This window comes from Oncorhynchus mykiss, chromosome 16 (genome assembly GCF_013265735.2).
Source record: "Oncorhynchus mykiss isolate Arlee chromosome 16, USDA_OmykA_1.1, whole genome shotgun sequence".
NCBI classification, from domain to species: domain Eukaryota; kingdom Metazoa; phylum Chordata; class Actinopteri; order Salmoniformes; family Salmonidae; genus Oncorhynchus; species Oncorhynchus mykiss.
Window position 1 is genome coordinate 71,196,173 of NC_048580.1, and position 13,471 is coordinate 71,209,643.

The window sequence follows — 13,471 nt, forward strand, 5'->3', positions numbered from 1 at the left end:
AAAATCTAACCTGTTCCAAATAAATAATTGATGGATTGCGGCAGGATGATATTTCGCAATATTGTGTGAACAGCGTCATGAAACAAAACATGTGCTCGTATTTATTTATTTTTCGTCCATATTATTGCGTCAAAATAACGGACTTGGTGAGAAAGGGCTTTTAGCCAAATGGTAAGTCGACTCATATTGAGTGTGTAAAGTAATCTATGGCAAGTCAAAGTAAGGGATGGATAGGGTTAGAGATTTACACAAGGTTCAGATGTAAGCATAGCAGGCTAACCGTTTTCTCACACTGATCCTCACCTAGCATAGCAGGCTGACCGTTTTCTCACACTGATCCTCACCTAGCATAGCAGGCTAACCATGTTCTCACACTGATCCTCACCTAGCATAGCAGGCTAACCATGTTCTCACACTGATCCTCACCTAGCATAGCAGGCTAACCATGTTCTCACACTGATCCTCACCTAGCATAGCAGGCTAACCATGGTCTCACACTGATCCTCACCTAGCATAGCAAGCTAACCATGGTTTCACACTGATCCTCACCTAGCATAGCAGGCTAACCATGTTCTCACACTGATCCTAGCATAGCAGGCTAACCATGTTCTCACACTGATCCTCACCTAGCATAGCAGGCTAACCATGTTCTCACACTGATCCTAGCATAGCAGGCTAACCATGTTCTCACACTGATCCTCACCTAGCATAGCAGGCTAACCATGTTCTCACACTGATCCTCACCTAGCATAGCAGGCTAACCATGTTCTCACACTGATCCTCACCTAGCATAGCAGGCTAACCATGTTCTCACACTGATCCTAGCATAGCAGGCTAACCATGTTCTCACACTGATCCTAGCATAGCAGGCTAACCATGTTCTCACACTGATCCTAACCTAGCATAGCAGGCTAACCATGTTCTCACACTGATCCTCACATAGCATAGCAGGCTAACCATGTTCTCACACTGATCCTCACCTAGCATAGCAGGCTAACCATGTTCTCACACTGATCCTCACCTAGCATAGCAGGTTAACCATGTTCTCACACTGATCCTCACCTAGCATAGCAGGCTAACCATGTTCTCACACTGATCCTCACCTAGCATAGCAGGCTAACCATGTTCTCACACTGATCCTCACATAGCATAGCAAGCTAACCATGTTCTCACACTGATCCCAACCATGGTCTCACACTGATCCTCACCCAGCCATACATGAATATGTAAAAATGGACAACCAGCAGCATTCCAGTTCGCTGGGCATTACCTCACTAGCATAGAGGTGGTTAGATAAGGACACTACCATAGAGGTGGTTAGATAAGGACACTACCATAGAGGTGGTTAGATACAGGACAATACCATAGAGGTGGTTAGATAAGGATAATAGCATAGTGGTTACATAAGGATACTAGCATAGAGGTGGTTAGATACAGGACACTAGCATAGAGGTGGTTAGATACAGGACACTAGCATAGAGGTGGTTAGATACAGGACAATACCATAGAGGTGGTTAGATAAGGATAATAGCATAGTGGTTACATAAGGATACTAGCATAGAGGTGGTTAGATACAGGACCCTAGCATAGAGGTGGTTAGATACAGGACACTAGCATAGAGGTGGTTAGATACAGGACACTAGCATAGAGGTGGTTAGATACAGGACACTAGCACAGAGGTGGTTAGATACAGGACACTACCATAGAGGTGGTTAGATATGGACAATAGCATAGAGGTGGTTAGATACAGGACACTAGCATTGAGGTGGTTAGATACAGGACACTAGCATAGAGGTGGTTAGATACAGGACACTAGCATAGAGGTGGTTAGATACAGGACACTAGCATAGAGGTGGTTAGATACAGGACACTAGCATAGAGGTGGTTAGATACAGGACACTAGCATAGAGGTGGCTAGATAAGGACATTAGTGTAGAGGTGGTTAGATGCACAACACTATCTTTAGGGTGCTTGGAGTGCAGTAGGCCCTAAAGATAGACACTTGAACCTCAACTTTGATGTGCAGTACTAATATGATCCACTGTATATGCCAACAACAACAACAACAACAACAACATGCTTCTGTGTCATTGTATTCGTAGACTCAACTCAAGGATATGTAACATATTATTGGAGAGGTAAACCTTCTCATGTGATGTACAGTTGTATTTTAATACACCAAATCTGCACTACAGTCCCAGGAACAGGACGTGAGCCATCCACATCTCTTGTTGTGTAACATTACAGAGTGGCGTTACTTAGCATTCGGTAGTAGTTTTGTAAACAGACGCTAGCTTGGCTAACTTAGTGTAATGAACAACAGTCTAAGGTCTGTGTCCCAAATGGCGCTCTATCCCCTGCAGTATGTAGTGCACTATGGGCCCTGGGCAAAAGTAGTGCACTATACCCTCTTAGAATTAGTGGTGACTTGAGGAACCCCTGGACATCCTCAAGGGGAACCCCTGGACATCCTCAAGGAACCCCTGCAGATCATCAAGGAACCCCTGCAGATCATCAAGGAACCCCTGAAGCTCATTAAGGAACCCATGGAGATCGTCAAGGAACCCTTGAAGCTCATTAAGGAACCCCTGGAGATCCTCAAGGAACCCCTGCAGATCCTCAAGGAACCCTTGCAGATCCTCAAGGAACCCCTGAAGCTCATTAAGGAACCCCTGGAGATCCTCAAGGAACCCTTGCTAGTCAATGGTTCATATTTGCACCTTCGATTAGTAGAGGGGTTCATGGAGAAGCCTTTAATGGTTCAATGTAGAAACAGGTTGCTGGAGGAACCCTGGAGTGGAGGCGTGGCTTATTAGAGGTGTGGCTTTAAGATGCATATTTCTTTCGCCACTCATTAGAGTATAATATATGCAAATTAATATATGCAAATCAGCATGACTTTTCAAGGAGTATAACAAAAAGGCAGTTTACAAACTTAACATGATGAACAGGAATGACATTTACGTTTAGGGGTGACCAAAATTAATTATCTGAAAGCCACGCCTACAATAAGCCACGCCTACAATAAGCCACGCCTACAATCTGATAAACTGACAAGATATTATCAAAAAGGTTCAAAATTGAACCACTCCCATCACAAAAAGTTTCAGGTTTGAACCTTTGCACAGGGGTTCCTCCAGGGGTTCCTCCAGGGGTTCCTTTTAAGAGGGATTCCTTAAGGAACCTTTTTAACAATGGGAAAGATTCTTCCGGTGTGGCACCCCCCAAAAGGTTCTTCCATGCCCCTTTATTTCTAAGGGTTTATAAGGAGGTAAGGTGTTAATTGGGACACACACTCTATAGCTTCCTGTTAAGTTCTTCAGTTCTTTGGTAAAGCGTTGTAGTGTTACACACTATAGTAGTAGTTAGTCTATAGTCAATGTGTTGTCTTGTTTGCTCTTCATTTCATGATCAGTCCCTGGATGTGGACTTCTTGCAAGTGCAATGAACGGAGAACTTACTTATTCAAAGTCACACGCAGCTTGGCAACTGGCTGGTCCCCTATACCTGGTCTGACTGGTCCCCTATACCTGGCTACACTCGCATTAACATCTGCTAACCATGTGTATGTGACAAATAAATTTGATTTTGACCGGTCCCCTATACCTGGTCTGGCTGGTCCCCTATACCTGGTCCCCTATACCTGGTCCCCTATACCTGGTCTGACTGGTCCCCTATACCTGGTCCCCTATACCTGGTCTGACTGGTCCCCTATACCTGGTCTGACTGGTCCCCTATACCTGGTCTGGCTGGTCCCCTATACCTGGTCTGGCTGGTCCCCTATACCTGGTCCCCTATACCTGGTCCCCTATACCTGGTCCCCTATACCTGGTCCCCTATACCTGGTCTGACTGGTCCCCTATACCTGGTCTGGCTGGTCCCCTATACCTGGTCTGGCTGGTCCCCTATACCTGGTCCCCTATACCTGGTCTGACTGGTCCCCTATACCTGGTCTGACTGGTCCCCTATACCTGGTCTGGCTGGTCCCCTATACCTTGGTCTGACTGGTCCCCTATACCTGGTCTGACTGGTCCCCTATACTTGGTCTGACTGGTCCCCTATACCTGGTCTGACTGGTCCCCTATACCTGGTCTGACTGGTCCCCTATACCTGGTCTGACTGGTCCCCTATACCTGGTCTGACTGGTCCCCTATACCTGGTCTGGCTGGTCCCCTATACCTGGTCTGACTGGTCCCCTATACCTGGTCTGGCTGGTCCCCTATACCTGGTCTGGCTGGTCCCCTATACCTGGTCTGACTGGTCCCCTATACCTGGTCTGGCTGGTCCCCTATACTTGGTCTTACTGGTCCCCTGGAGAATGTAGATTAGGTGTGGACCACTCTCGTCCTCGGAGGCCTGATTGGTGTCACACTTTTGCCCCAGAACACCTGATTAAACTAATTTGCATTCCAAACTGAAGCCCATGATTAGTTGATTATTACAGTCAGGTATGTTAGCTGGGGCTGGAGTGTGTCACCAATCAGGCTCTGAGGACTGGAGCTCCTGCTACAGAGGAACATGAGTGCTGTGTACTCTATTGACTTGTCATTATATTGTACTTTTATTTAAGTAGGTAATCAACATGGTCTCTTTCACAAGCCCTGCATCTACAATTTCATAGAAAATATAAAAAAATATATATAATACAATATAAAACCAGGCAATTACAGCACAACACAATACAATTCCTCAATAAGAAGGTGCCAGAACATCCAAGTGTAATGTAGTGTGTAGTTGGTTCTAGCAACGAGGTGCTTTAAAACTACAACGTTTGATGGAGACCCCAGGAACCTCCAAATGTTAAGCAACCTTGTGAACGGGTTTGCTTTCGCGTTTTTGAAAGATTTTAACAGCAACGTTCGGTTACGTCAGAAGCTTGTGTAGTAGTGCTTTGTAAATAAAGGGGAGTAATGAGGTGATCTTCTGGGCTTGAATGAGGACCAGCAGGATGCAGTAGTGAGTATTAAAACTGTCCCCTGTGATAAAGCGACAGGCGTGATGGTAGACGGCATCCAAAGGGTTAAGAGTAGTGGCTGATGCATTCTGGTAAATGGTGTCACCATAGCCAAGAACTGGCAGGAAAGTTGACTGTACAATCTGCTTCCTGAGGCAAGATCTTTTTCTTTTTTTAAAGAAGCCCACTTTATATCTGAGCTCTTTAACTAGCTCATCTGTATGTTTTTAAACATTAAGTCTGTCAATCCAAATGCCCAGATATTTATAGGTGGGGACCCGATCGATACGAGAACCAGACAATTATTAAATATGTAGTCCAACTGATTTATTATTTTTCAGAGAATTAGAGAACAACGTAAATATAGTCTTGCCTGCTTTACGTATGTTATGGTAACCATTGCATCATTCTTCTGTTACCAAGGGGATGAATGTGATGTGAAGGGCATATATAAAAAAATATGTAGTGGGGCTGTGTTGACGTGAGAGAGAGAGACGTTGTCTATCTAGCGCTGTAGTGGGGCTGTGTTGACGTGAGAGAGAGAGAGAGAGACGTTGTCTATCTAGCGCTGTAGTGGGCTGTGTTGACGTGAGAGAGAGAGACGTTGTCTATCTAGCGCTGTAGTGGGGCCGTGTTGATGTGAGAGAGAGAGAGACGTTGTCTATCTAGCGCTGTAGTGGGGCTGTGTTGACGTGAGAGAGACGTTGTCTATCTAGCGCTGTAGTGGGGCTGTGTTGACGTGAGAGAGAGAGAGAGAGAGACGTTGTCTATCTAGCGCTGTAGTGGGGCTATGTTGACGTGAGAGAGAGAGACGTTGTCTATCTAGCGCTGTAGTGGGGCTATGTTGACGTGAGAGAGAGAGACGTTGTCTATCTAGCGCTGTAGTGGGGCTGTGCTGTCATAGGATTAACTAGATCCTGTCAACATGCTGCATTTAAGACGACCCACACTGGTGTGGTTAACGACACCTTTACAATACTCTCAATACTCTCAATCTGCTGCATGTTTTTACACACTTGTTTAATTCATTCACTTGTTATAAGAGATTCAATCTTATCAATCTTAGGTAGCCTAGTGGTTAGAGTGTAGAGGCGGCAGGTAGCCTAGTGGTTAGAGTGTAGAGGAGGCAGGTAGCCTAGTGGTTAGAGTGTAGGGGCGGCAGGTAGCCTAGTGGTTAGAGTGTAGAGGAGGCAGGTAGCCTAGTGGTTAGAGTGTAGGGGCGGCAGGTAGCCCAGTGGTTAGAGTGTAGAGGTGGCAGGTAGTCTAGTGGTTAGAGTATAGAGGAGGTAGGGTAGCCTAGTGGTTAGAGTGTAGGGGCGGCAGGTAGCCTAGTGGTTAGAGTGTAGAGGAGGCAGGTAGTCTAATGGTTAGAGTGTAGGGACGGTAGGTAGCCTAGTGGTTAGAGTGTAGGGACGGTAGGTAGCCTAGTGGTTAGAGTGTAGGGACCGCTGGTAACCTACTGGTTAGAGTGTAGGGACGGCAGGTAGCCTAGTGGTTAGAGTTTAGGGACGGCAGGTAGCCTAGTGGTTAGAGTGTTTGGACGGCAGGTAACTTAGTGGTTATAGTGTAGGGACGGTAGGTAGCCTAGTGGTTAGAGTGTAGGGACGGTAGGTAGCCTAGTGGTTAGAGTGTAGGGACGGTAGGTAGCCAGGTGGTTAGAGTGTAGGGACGGTAGGTAGCCAGGTGGTTAGAGTGTAAGGACGGTAGGTAGCCTAGTGGTTAGAGCGTAGGGACGGCTGGTAACCTAGTGGTTAGAGTGTAGAGGTGGCAGGTAGCCTAGTGGTTAGAGTGTAAGGACGGTAGGTAGCCTATTGGTTAGAGTGTAGGGACGGTATGTAGCCTAGTGGTTAGAGTGTAGGGACGGCAGGTAGTCTAGTGGTTAGAGTGTAGAGGCGGCAGGTAGCCTAGTGGTTAGAGTGTAGAGGAGGCAGGTAGTCTAGTGGTTAGAGGGGGGTGGCAGGTAGCCTAGTGCGTAGAGTGTAAGGACGGTAGGTAGCCTATTGGTTAGAGTGTAGGGACGGTAGGTAGCCTAGTGGTTAGAGTGTAGGGACGGCAGGTAGTCTAGTGGTTAGAGTGTAGAGGCGGCAGGTAGCCTAGTGGTTAGAGGGGGGTGGCAGGTAGCCTAGTGGTTAGAGTGTAAGGACGGTAGGTAGCCTATTGGTTAGAGTGTAGGGACGGTAGGTAGCCTAGTGGTTAGAGTGTAGGGACGGCAGGTAGTCTAGTGGTTAGAGTGTAGAGGAGGCAGGTAGTCTAGTGGTTAGAGGGGGGTGGCAGGTAGCCTAGTGGTTAGAGTGTAGAGGCGGCAGGTAGCCTAGTGGTTAGAGTGTAGAGGAGGCAGGTAGTCTAGTGGTTAGAGGGGGGTGGCAGGTAGCCTAGTGGTTAGAGTGTAGAGGAGGCAGGTAGTCTAGTGGTTAGAGGGGGGTGGCAGGTAGCCTAGTGGTTAGAGTGTAGAGGCGGCAGGGTAGCCTAGTGGTTAGAGTGTAGGGGCGGCAGGTAGTCTAGTGGTTAGAGTGTAGGGGCGGCAGGTAGCCTAGTGGTTAGAGTGTAGGGGCGGCAGGTAGCCTAGTGGTTAGAGTGTAGAGGTGGCAGGTAGCCTAGTGGTTAGAGTGTAGAGGTGGCTGGTAGCCTAGTGGTTAGAGTGTAGAGGTGGCTGGTAGCCTAGTGGTTAGAGTGTAGGGGCGGCAGGTAGCCTAGTGGTTAGAGTGTAGGGGCGGCAGGTAGCCTAGTGGTTAGAGTGTAGAGGTGGCAGGTAGCCTAGTGGTTAGAGTGTAGAGGTGGCAGGTAGCCTAGTGGTTAGAGTGTAGAGGTGGCTGGTAGCCTAGTGGTTAGAGTGTAGAGGTGGCTGGTAGCCTAGTGGTTAGAGTGTAGAGGTGGCTGGTAGCCTAGTGGTTAGAGTGTAGAGGTGGCTGGTAGCCTAGTGGTTAGAGTGTAGAGGAGGCAGGTAGCCTAGTGGTTAGAGTGTAGAGGTGGCTGGTAGCCTAGTGGTTAGAGTGTAGAGGAGGCAGGTAGCCTAGTGGTTAGAGTGTAGAGGTGGCTGGTAGCCCAGTGGGTAGAGAGTTGGACTCGTAACTGGAAGGTTGCATGATCAAATCCCTGAGCTGACAAGGTAAAAATCTGTCTTTCTGCCCCTGAACAAGGCAGTTAACCCACCGTTTCGTGGTAGGCCGTCATTGTAAATAAGAATTTGTTCTCAACTGACTTGCCTCGTAAAATAAATGTTCAATTAAAAAGCATGTTCATTCGTTATACAATAGTTAGAACTGGTTTCTATCTTTTCAACAACTGTCTTGTTTCTTTACACACATTTTTTTATGGCGGACTGTGCTAGGAGCAGGAGGTATAGCACGCCCTGTCTTTTCAAACGTCCAGAGGATGTTTTGTGTCGAAGCTGTCGTTTGTTGTCCAACATCAAACTGTTCCTGTCAGGCCAGGTGTTCAACATCAACTGTTCCTGTCAGGCCAGGTGTTCAACATCAACTGTTCCTGTCAGGCCAGGTGTTCAACATCAAACTGATCCTGTCAGGCCAGGTGTTCAACATCAACTGTTCCTGTCAGGCCAGGTGTTCAACATCAAACTGATCCTGTCAGGCCAGGTGTTCAACATCAACTGTTCCTGTCAGGCCAGGTGTTCAACATCAAACTGATCCTGTCAGGCCAGGTGTTCAACATCAACTGTTCCTGTCAGGCCAGGTGTTCAACATCAAACTGATCCTGTCAGGCCAGGTGTTCAACATCAACTGTTCCTGTCAGGCCAGGTGTTCAACATCAACTGTTCCTGTCAGGCCAGGTGTTCAACATCAACTGTTCCTGTCAGGCCAGGTGTTCAACATCAAACTGTTCCTGTTAGGCCAGGTGTTCAACATCAACTGTTCCTGTCAGGCCAGGTGTTCAACATCAAACTGATCCTGTCAGGCCAGGTGTTCAACATCAACTGTTCCTGTCAGGCCAGGTGTTCAACATCAACTGTTCCTGTCAGGCCAGGTGTTCAACATCAAACTGATCCTGTCAGGCCAGGTGTTCAACATCAACTGTTCCTGTCTGACTACCCCCTTGGGAATCTGACTACCCCCGTATTATCTGTGTGGGAATCTGACTACCCCGTGGGAATCTGACTACCCCCGTGGGAATCTGACTACCCCCGTATTGTCCGTGTGGGAATCTTATGTGAAGCTCCAACCTGTAACATTAAAAAGAGGCTTTGTTACAACATGACAATTCAAGATGAAATGGCAATTCTTCTGATGCAGTTGGTGTTTTCATTCCCCAGGCTACTATTATGTCTGTCTCTCTGCATGCAGTACAATCCACCCAACCTGGAGAAGAACCAGCCTACTGGGGTCTTCTCGTTGTCTCTCTTGAAACGCCTTTTTCCCAAAGCCACTTGCAGTCATGCATGCACACATTTACGTAGGGCTGGTCCCGGGAATCAAACCCACTACCCTGGTGTTACACATGCCATGCTCTACCAACTGAGCTACAAAGTTCACTGCACTCTCGCTCTCTCCATCATCATCATCACCACCTCTCTCGCTCTCTCCACCACCACCTCTTTCTTTCTGTCTCTCCCAGTCTGATGCTGTTAGTTCTTCTTCTGAACTTTATTCTTTATTTATTCTAAACTTTATTCTTATGTAAAAAAAATATTGAAATGGATGATACATATTATAAAAAAAGAAAAGAAATGCTATACAAGTATTTAATAAACAGAAACGATGAGAATGTAACTGATGATGATGAAGACTATGATTGATATCGCTAATGATGAAGATGACGATGATGATGATTGTGATAATGATGAAGATGATGGTGATGATGATGATTGTGATAATGATGAAGATGGTGATGGCGACGGTAATGATTGTGATGATGACGATGAAGATGATTGTGATGATGATGATGATGATAATGATGGTGATGAACATGATGATGATGATATTGATGGTAATAATGAAGATTAAAACTCCTATGATTCTAATGAACCGTCGTTGTATATTTGTTCTAACTGTATCCAAACATTCTTGTTTGTCTGATGTACCTTTCTACTCCAAGATCCGTTTGTTTACCTCAGTGCTATGAGAAACAGATTCGTTTGGAGCGTCAGTAGAGAGAGAGAGAGAGACAGAGAGAGAGAGACAGAGAGAGAGAGACAGAGAGAGAGGGAGAGAGAGCGAGAGAGACAGGGGATGGGATAGAGAGAGGGAGAGAGAGAGAGATGGGATAGAGAGAGAGAGACAGGAAATGGGATAGAGAGAGAGAGAGAGAGCGAGAGAGAGAGAGAGAGAGAGAGAGAGACAGGGGATGGGATAGAGAGAGGGAGAGAGAGAGACAAGGGGATGAGAGTTCAAAAGAAGGACATGGGATGTGGAAAACAACGACAGAGCGAGAACTTCTGACCACGACTCCATTTTGCTCCTCCCATCCTATAGGCAGAAACTCAAACAGGTTGTACCTGTGACAAGGACATTTAAATGCTGGTATGACCAATCGAAATCCATGCTTCAAGATTGTTTGATCACGCAGACTGGGACATAGACTCAGAGAATTATAGAAATTTAGATGCTGATTCCAGTAGTGAGTTCATCAGGAAGTGCGGATGTTGTAGGAGGAGATGTTGTACCCACTGTGACTATTAAATCCTATCCTAACCAGAAACAGTGGCTAGATGGCAGCATTCGCGCAAAACTGAAAGCACAAACTACCGCATTTAACCATGGAAAGATGACTGGGAAGATGGCTGAATATCCCTCCGCAAACATGCAAAATGTAAGTAAAGACACAAAGTGGAGACACAATTCAACGGCTCAGACACAAGACGTATGTAGCAGTGTCTACAGACAATCACAGACTACAAAAAGAAAACCAGCCACGTCACGGACACCGAGGTCTTGCTTCCAGACAAACTGAACACCTTCTTTGCCCACTTTGAGGTGCTACCGATGCGGCAGGTCAGGGTTCCATAGCCGCAGGCAGAACAGTTTAAACTGGAGCAGCAGCAAGGCCAGGTGGACTGGAGACAGCAAGGAGTCATCAGGCCAGGTAGTCCTGAGGCATGGTCCTAGAGCTCAGGTCCTCCGAGAGAAGAGAGAGCATACTTAAATTCACACAGGACACCGGATAAGACAGGAGAAGTACTCCAGATATAACAGACTGACCCTAGCCTCCCGACACATGTTCTAACTGTATCCAAACATTCTTGTTTGTCTGATGTACCTTTCTACTCCAAGATCCGTTTGTTTACCTCAGTGCTATGAGACACAGATTCGTTTGGAGCGTCAGAGGGGTCAGGAGACACTGTGGCTCCATCTGATGATACCCCCAGACAGGGCCAACCGGGCAGGATATAACCCCACCCACTTTGCCAAAGCACAGCCCCCACACCACTAGAGGGATATCTTCAACCACCAACCTACCATCCTGAGACAAGGTCGAGTATAGCCCACAAAGATCTCCGCTACTGCACAAAGACAGGAAGATCACGTCAGAGACTCAACCCACTCAAGAGATGCACCCCTCCTAGGGACGGCATGGAAGAGCACCTGTAAGCCAGTGACTCAGCCCCCTGTAAATAGGGTTCAGGTTCCTCGGCGTACACGTCACTGACCATCTGAAATGGTCCACCCACACAGACAGTGTGGTGAAGAAAGCTGAAGAAATTTGTCTTGGCCCCTAAAACCCTCACAAACTTTTACAGATGTGCAATTGAGAGCACCCTGTTGGGCTGTATCACCGCATCACTGGGGGCACACTGCCTTCCCTCCAGGACACCTACAGCACCTGATGTCACAGGAAGGCCAAAAAGATCACCAAGGACATAAACCACCGAGTCATGGCCTGTTCACCTTGCTATCATCCAGAAGGCGAGATCAGTACAGGTGCATCAAAGCAGGGACCAAGAGACTGAAAAACAGCTTCTATCTCAAGGCCATCAGACTATTAAATAGCCATCACTAGCCGGCTACCACCCAGTTACTGAACCCTGCTCCTTAGAGGCTGCTGCCTCATATACATAGACATGGAATCACTGGTCACTTTAAAAATGGAACACTAAATCAAATCAAATCACGAAAAAGTCACATGCGCCGAATACAACACCTTACAATGAAATGCTTACTTACAAGCCTTTAACCAACAGTGCAGTTTTAATAACAAATAATTAATTTAATAAAATAATTAAAGAGCAGCAGTAAAACAATAGCGGGGCAAGGGGATACAAGGGGAACCGGCGCAGAGTCAATGTGTGAGGACACCGGTGTCGAGGTAATTGAGATAATATGTACATGTAGGTAAAGTTCTTAAAGTGACTATGCAATGATAATAAGAGAGAGAGTAGCAGCATAGAAGGCGGGGAGGCAATGCAAATAGTCTGGGTAGCCATTTGATTAGATGGTCAGGAGTCTTATGGCTTGGGGGGGTAGATGCTGTTTAGAAGCTTCTTGGACCTGGACTTGGTGCTCCGGTACCGCTTGCTGTGCGGTAGCAGAGGGAACAACGTATGACTAGGTGCTGAGCCTTTGACAATTTTTAGGGCCTTCCTCCTCCTACCGCCTGGTATAGAGGTCCTTGATGCTAGGAAACTTGTCCCCAGTGATGTACTGGGCCGTACGGATTACCCTCTGTAGTGCCTTGCGGTCGGAGGTGGGGCAGTTGCCATACTGTGATGCAACCGGATGCTCTCGATGGTGCAGCTGTAGAACCTTTTGAGGATCTGAGGACTCATGCCGTCTCCTGGTGGAGAATAGGCTTTGTCGTGCCGTGCAGTCATGAGTCTTTTTAATAATGTTTACTTGCTTTACCCATCTCATATGTATTGTGGCGTACAGCAGGTCAGCCACCGGGGGAGACTCGTCGAGGCCTGGTGACACACGGTGTATACATCACGAGGCCATGGCTCTATCCATCACGAGGCGATGGCTCCATCCATCACGAGGCCATAGCTCCATGGCGAGGAGCCATGGCTCCATCACAAGGCGAAGGCTCCATCCATCACGAGGCGATGGCTCCATCCATCACGAGGCGATGGCTCCATCCATCACGAGGCCATGGCTCCATTCATCACGAGGCCATGGCTCCATACATCACGAGGCCTTGGCTCCATCCATCACGAGGCCATGGCTCCATCCATCACGAGGCCATGGCTCCATCCATTACGAGGCCATTGCTCCATCCATCACGAGGCCATGGCTCCATCCATCACGAGGCCATTGCTCCATCCATCACGAGGCCATTGCTCCATCCATCACGAGGCCATTGCTCCATCCATCACGAGGCGATGGCTCAATCCATCATGAGGCCATTGCTCTATCCATCACGAGGAGATGGCTCCATCCATCACGGGCGATGGATCCATCCATCACGAGGCGATTGCACCATCCATCACGAGGCGATGGCTCAATCCATCACGAGCCCATTGCTCTATCCATCACGAGGAGATGGCTCCATCCATCACGGGGCGATGGCTCCATCCATCACGAGGCGATTGCACCATCCATCACGAGGCGATGGCTCCATCCATCACGA

The 13,471-nt window shown here is 47.5% G+C and overlaps 1 long non-coding RNA gene across 1 annotated transcript; it reads left to right on the forward strand.

The window, feature by feature from the left end:
* Positions 1-1,094: 1,094 nt before the first annotated feature.
* Positions 1,095-1,861, forward strand: LOC118939583. The gene is made up of 2 exons (XR_005036617.1): positions 1,095-1,510; positions 1,680-1,861. It is a non-coding gene; the product is annotated as an uncharacterized LOC118939583 (long non-coding RNA).
* The last annotated feature ends 11,610 nt before the right edge of the window (positions 1,862-13,471 follow it).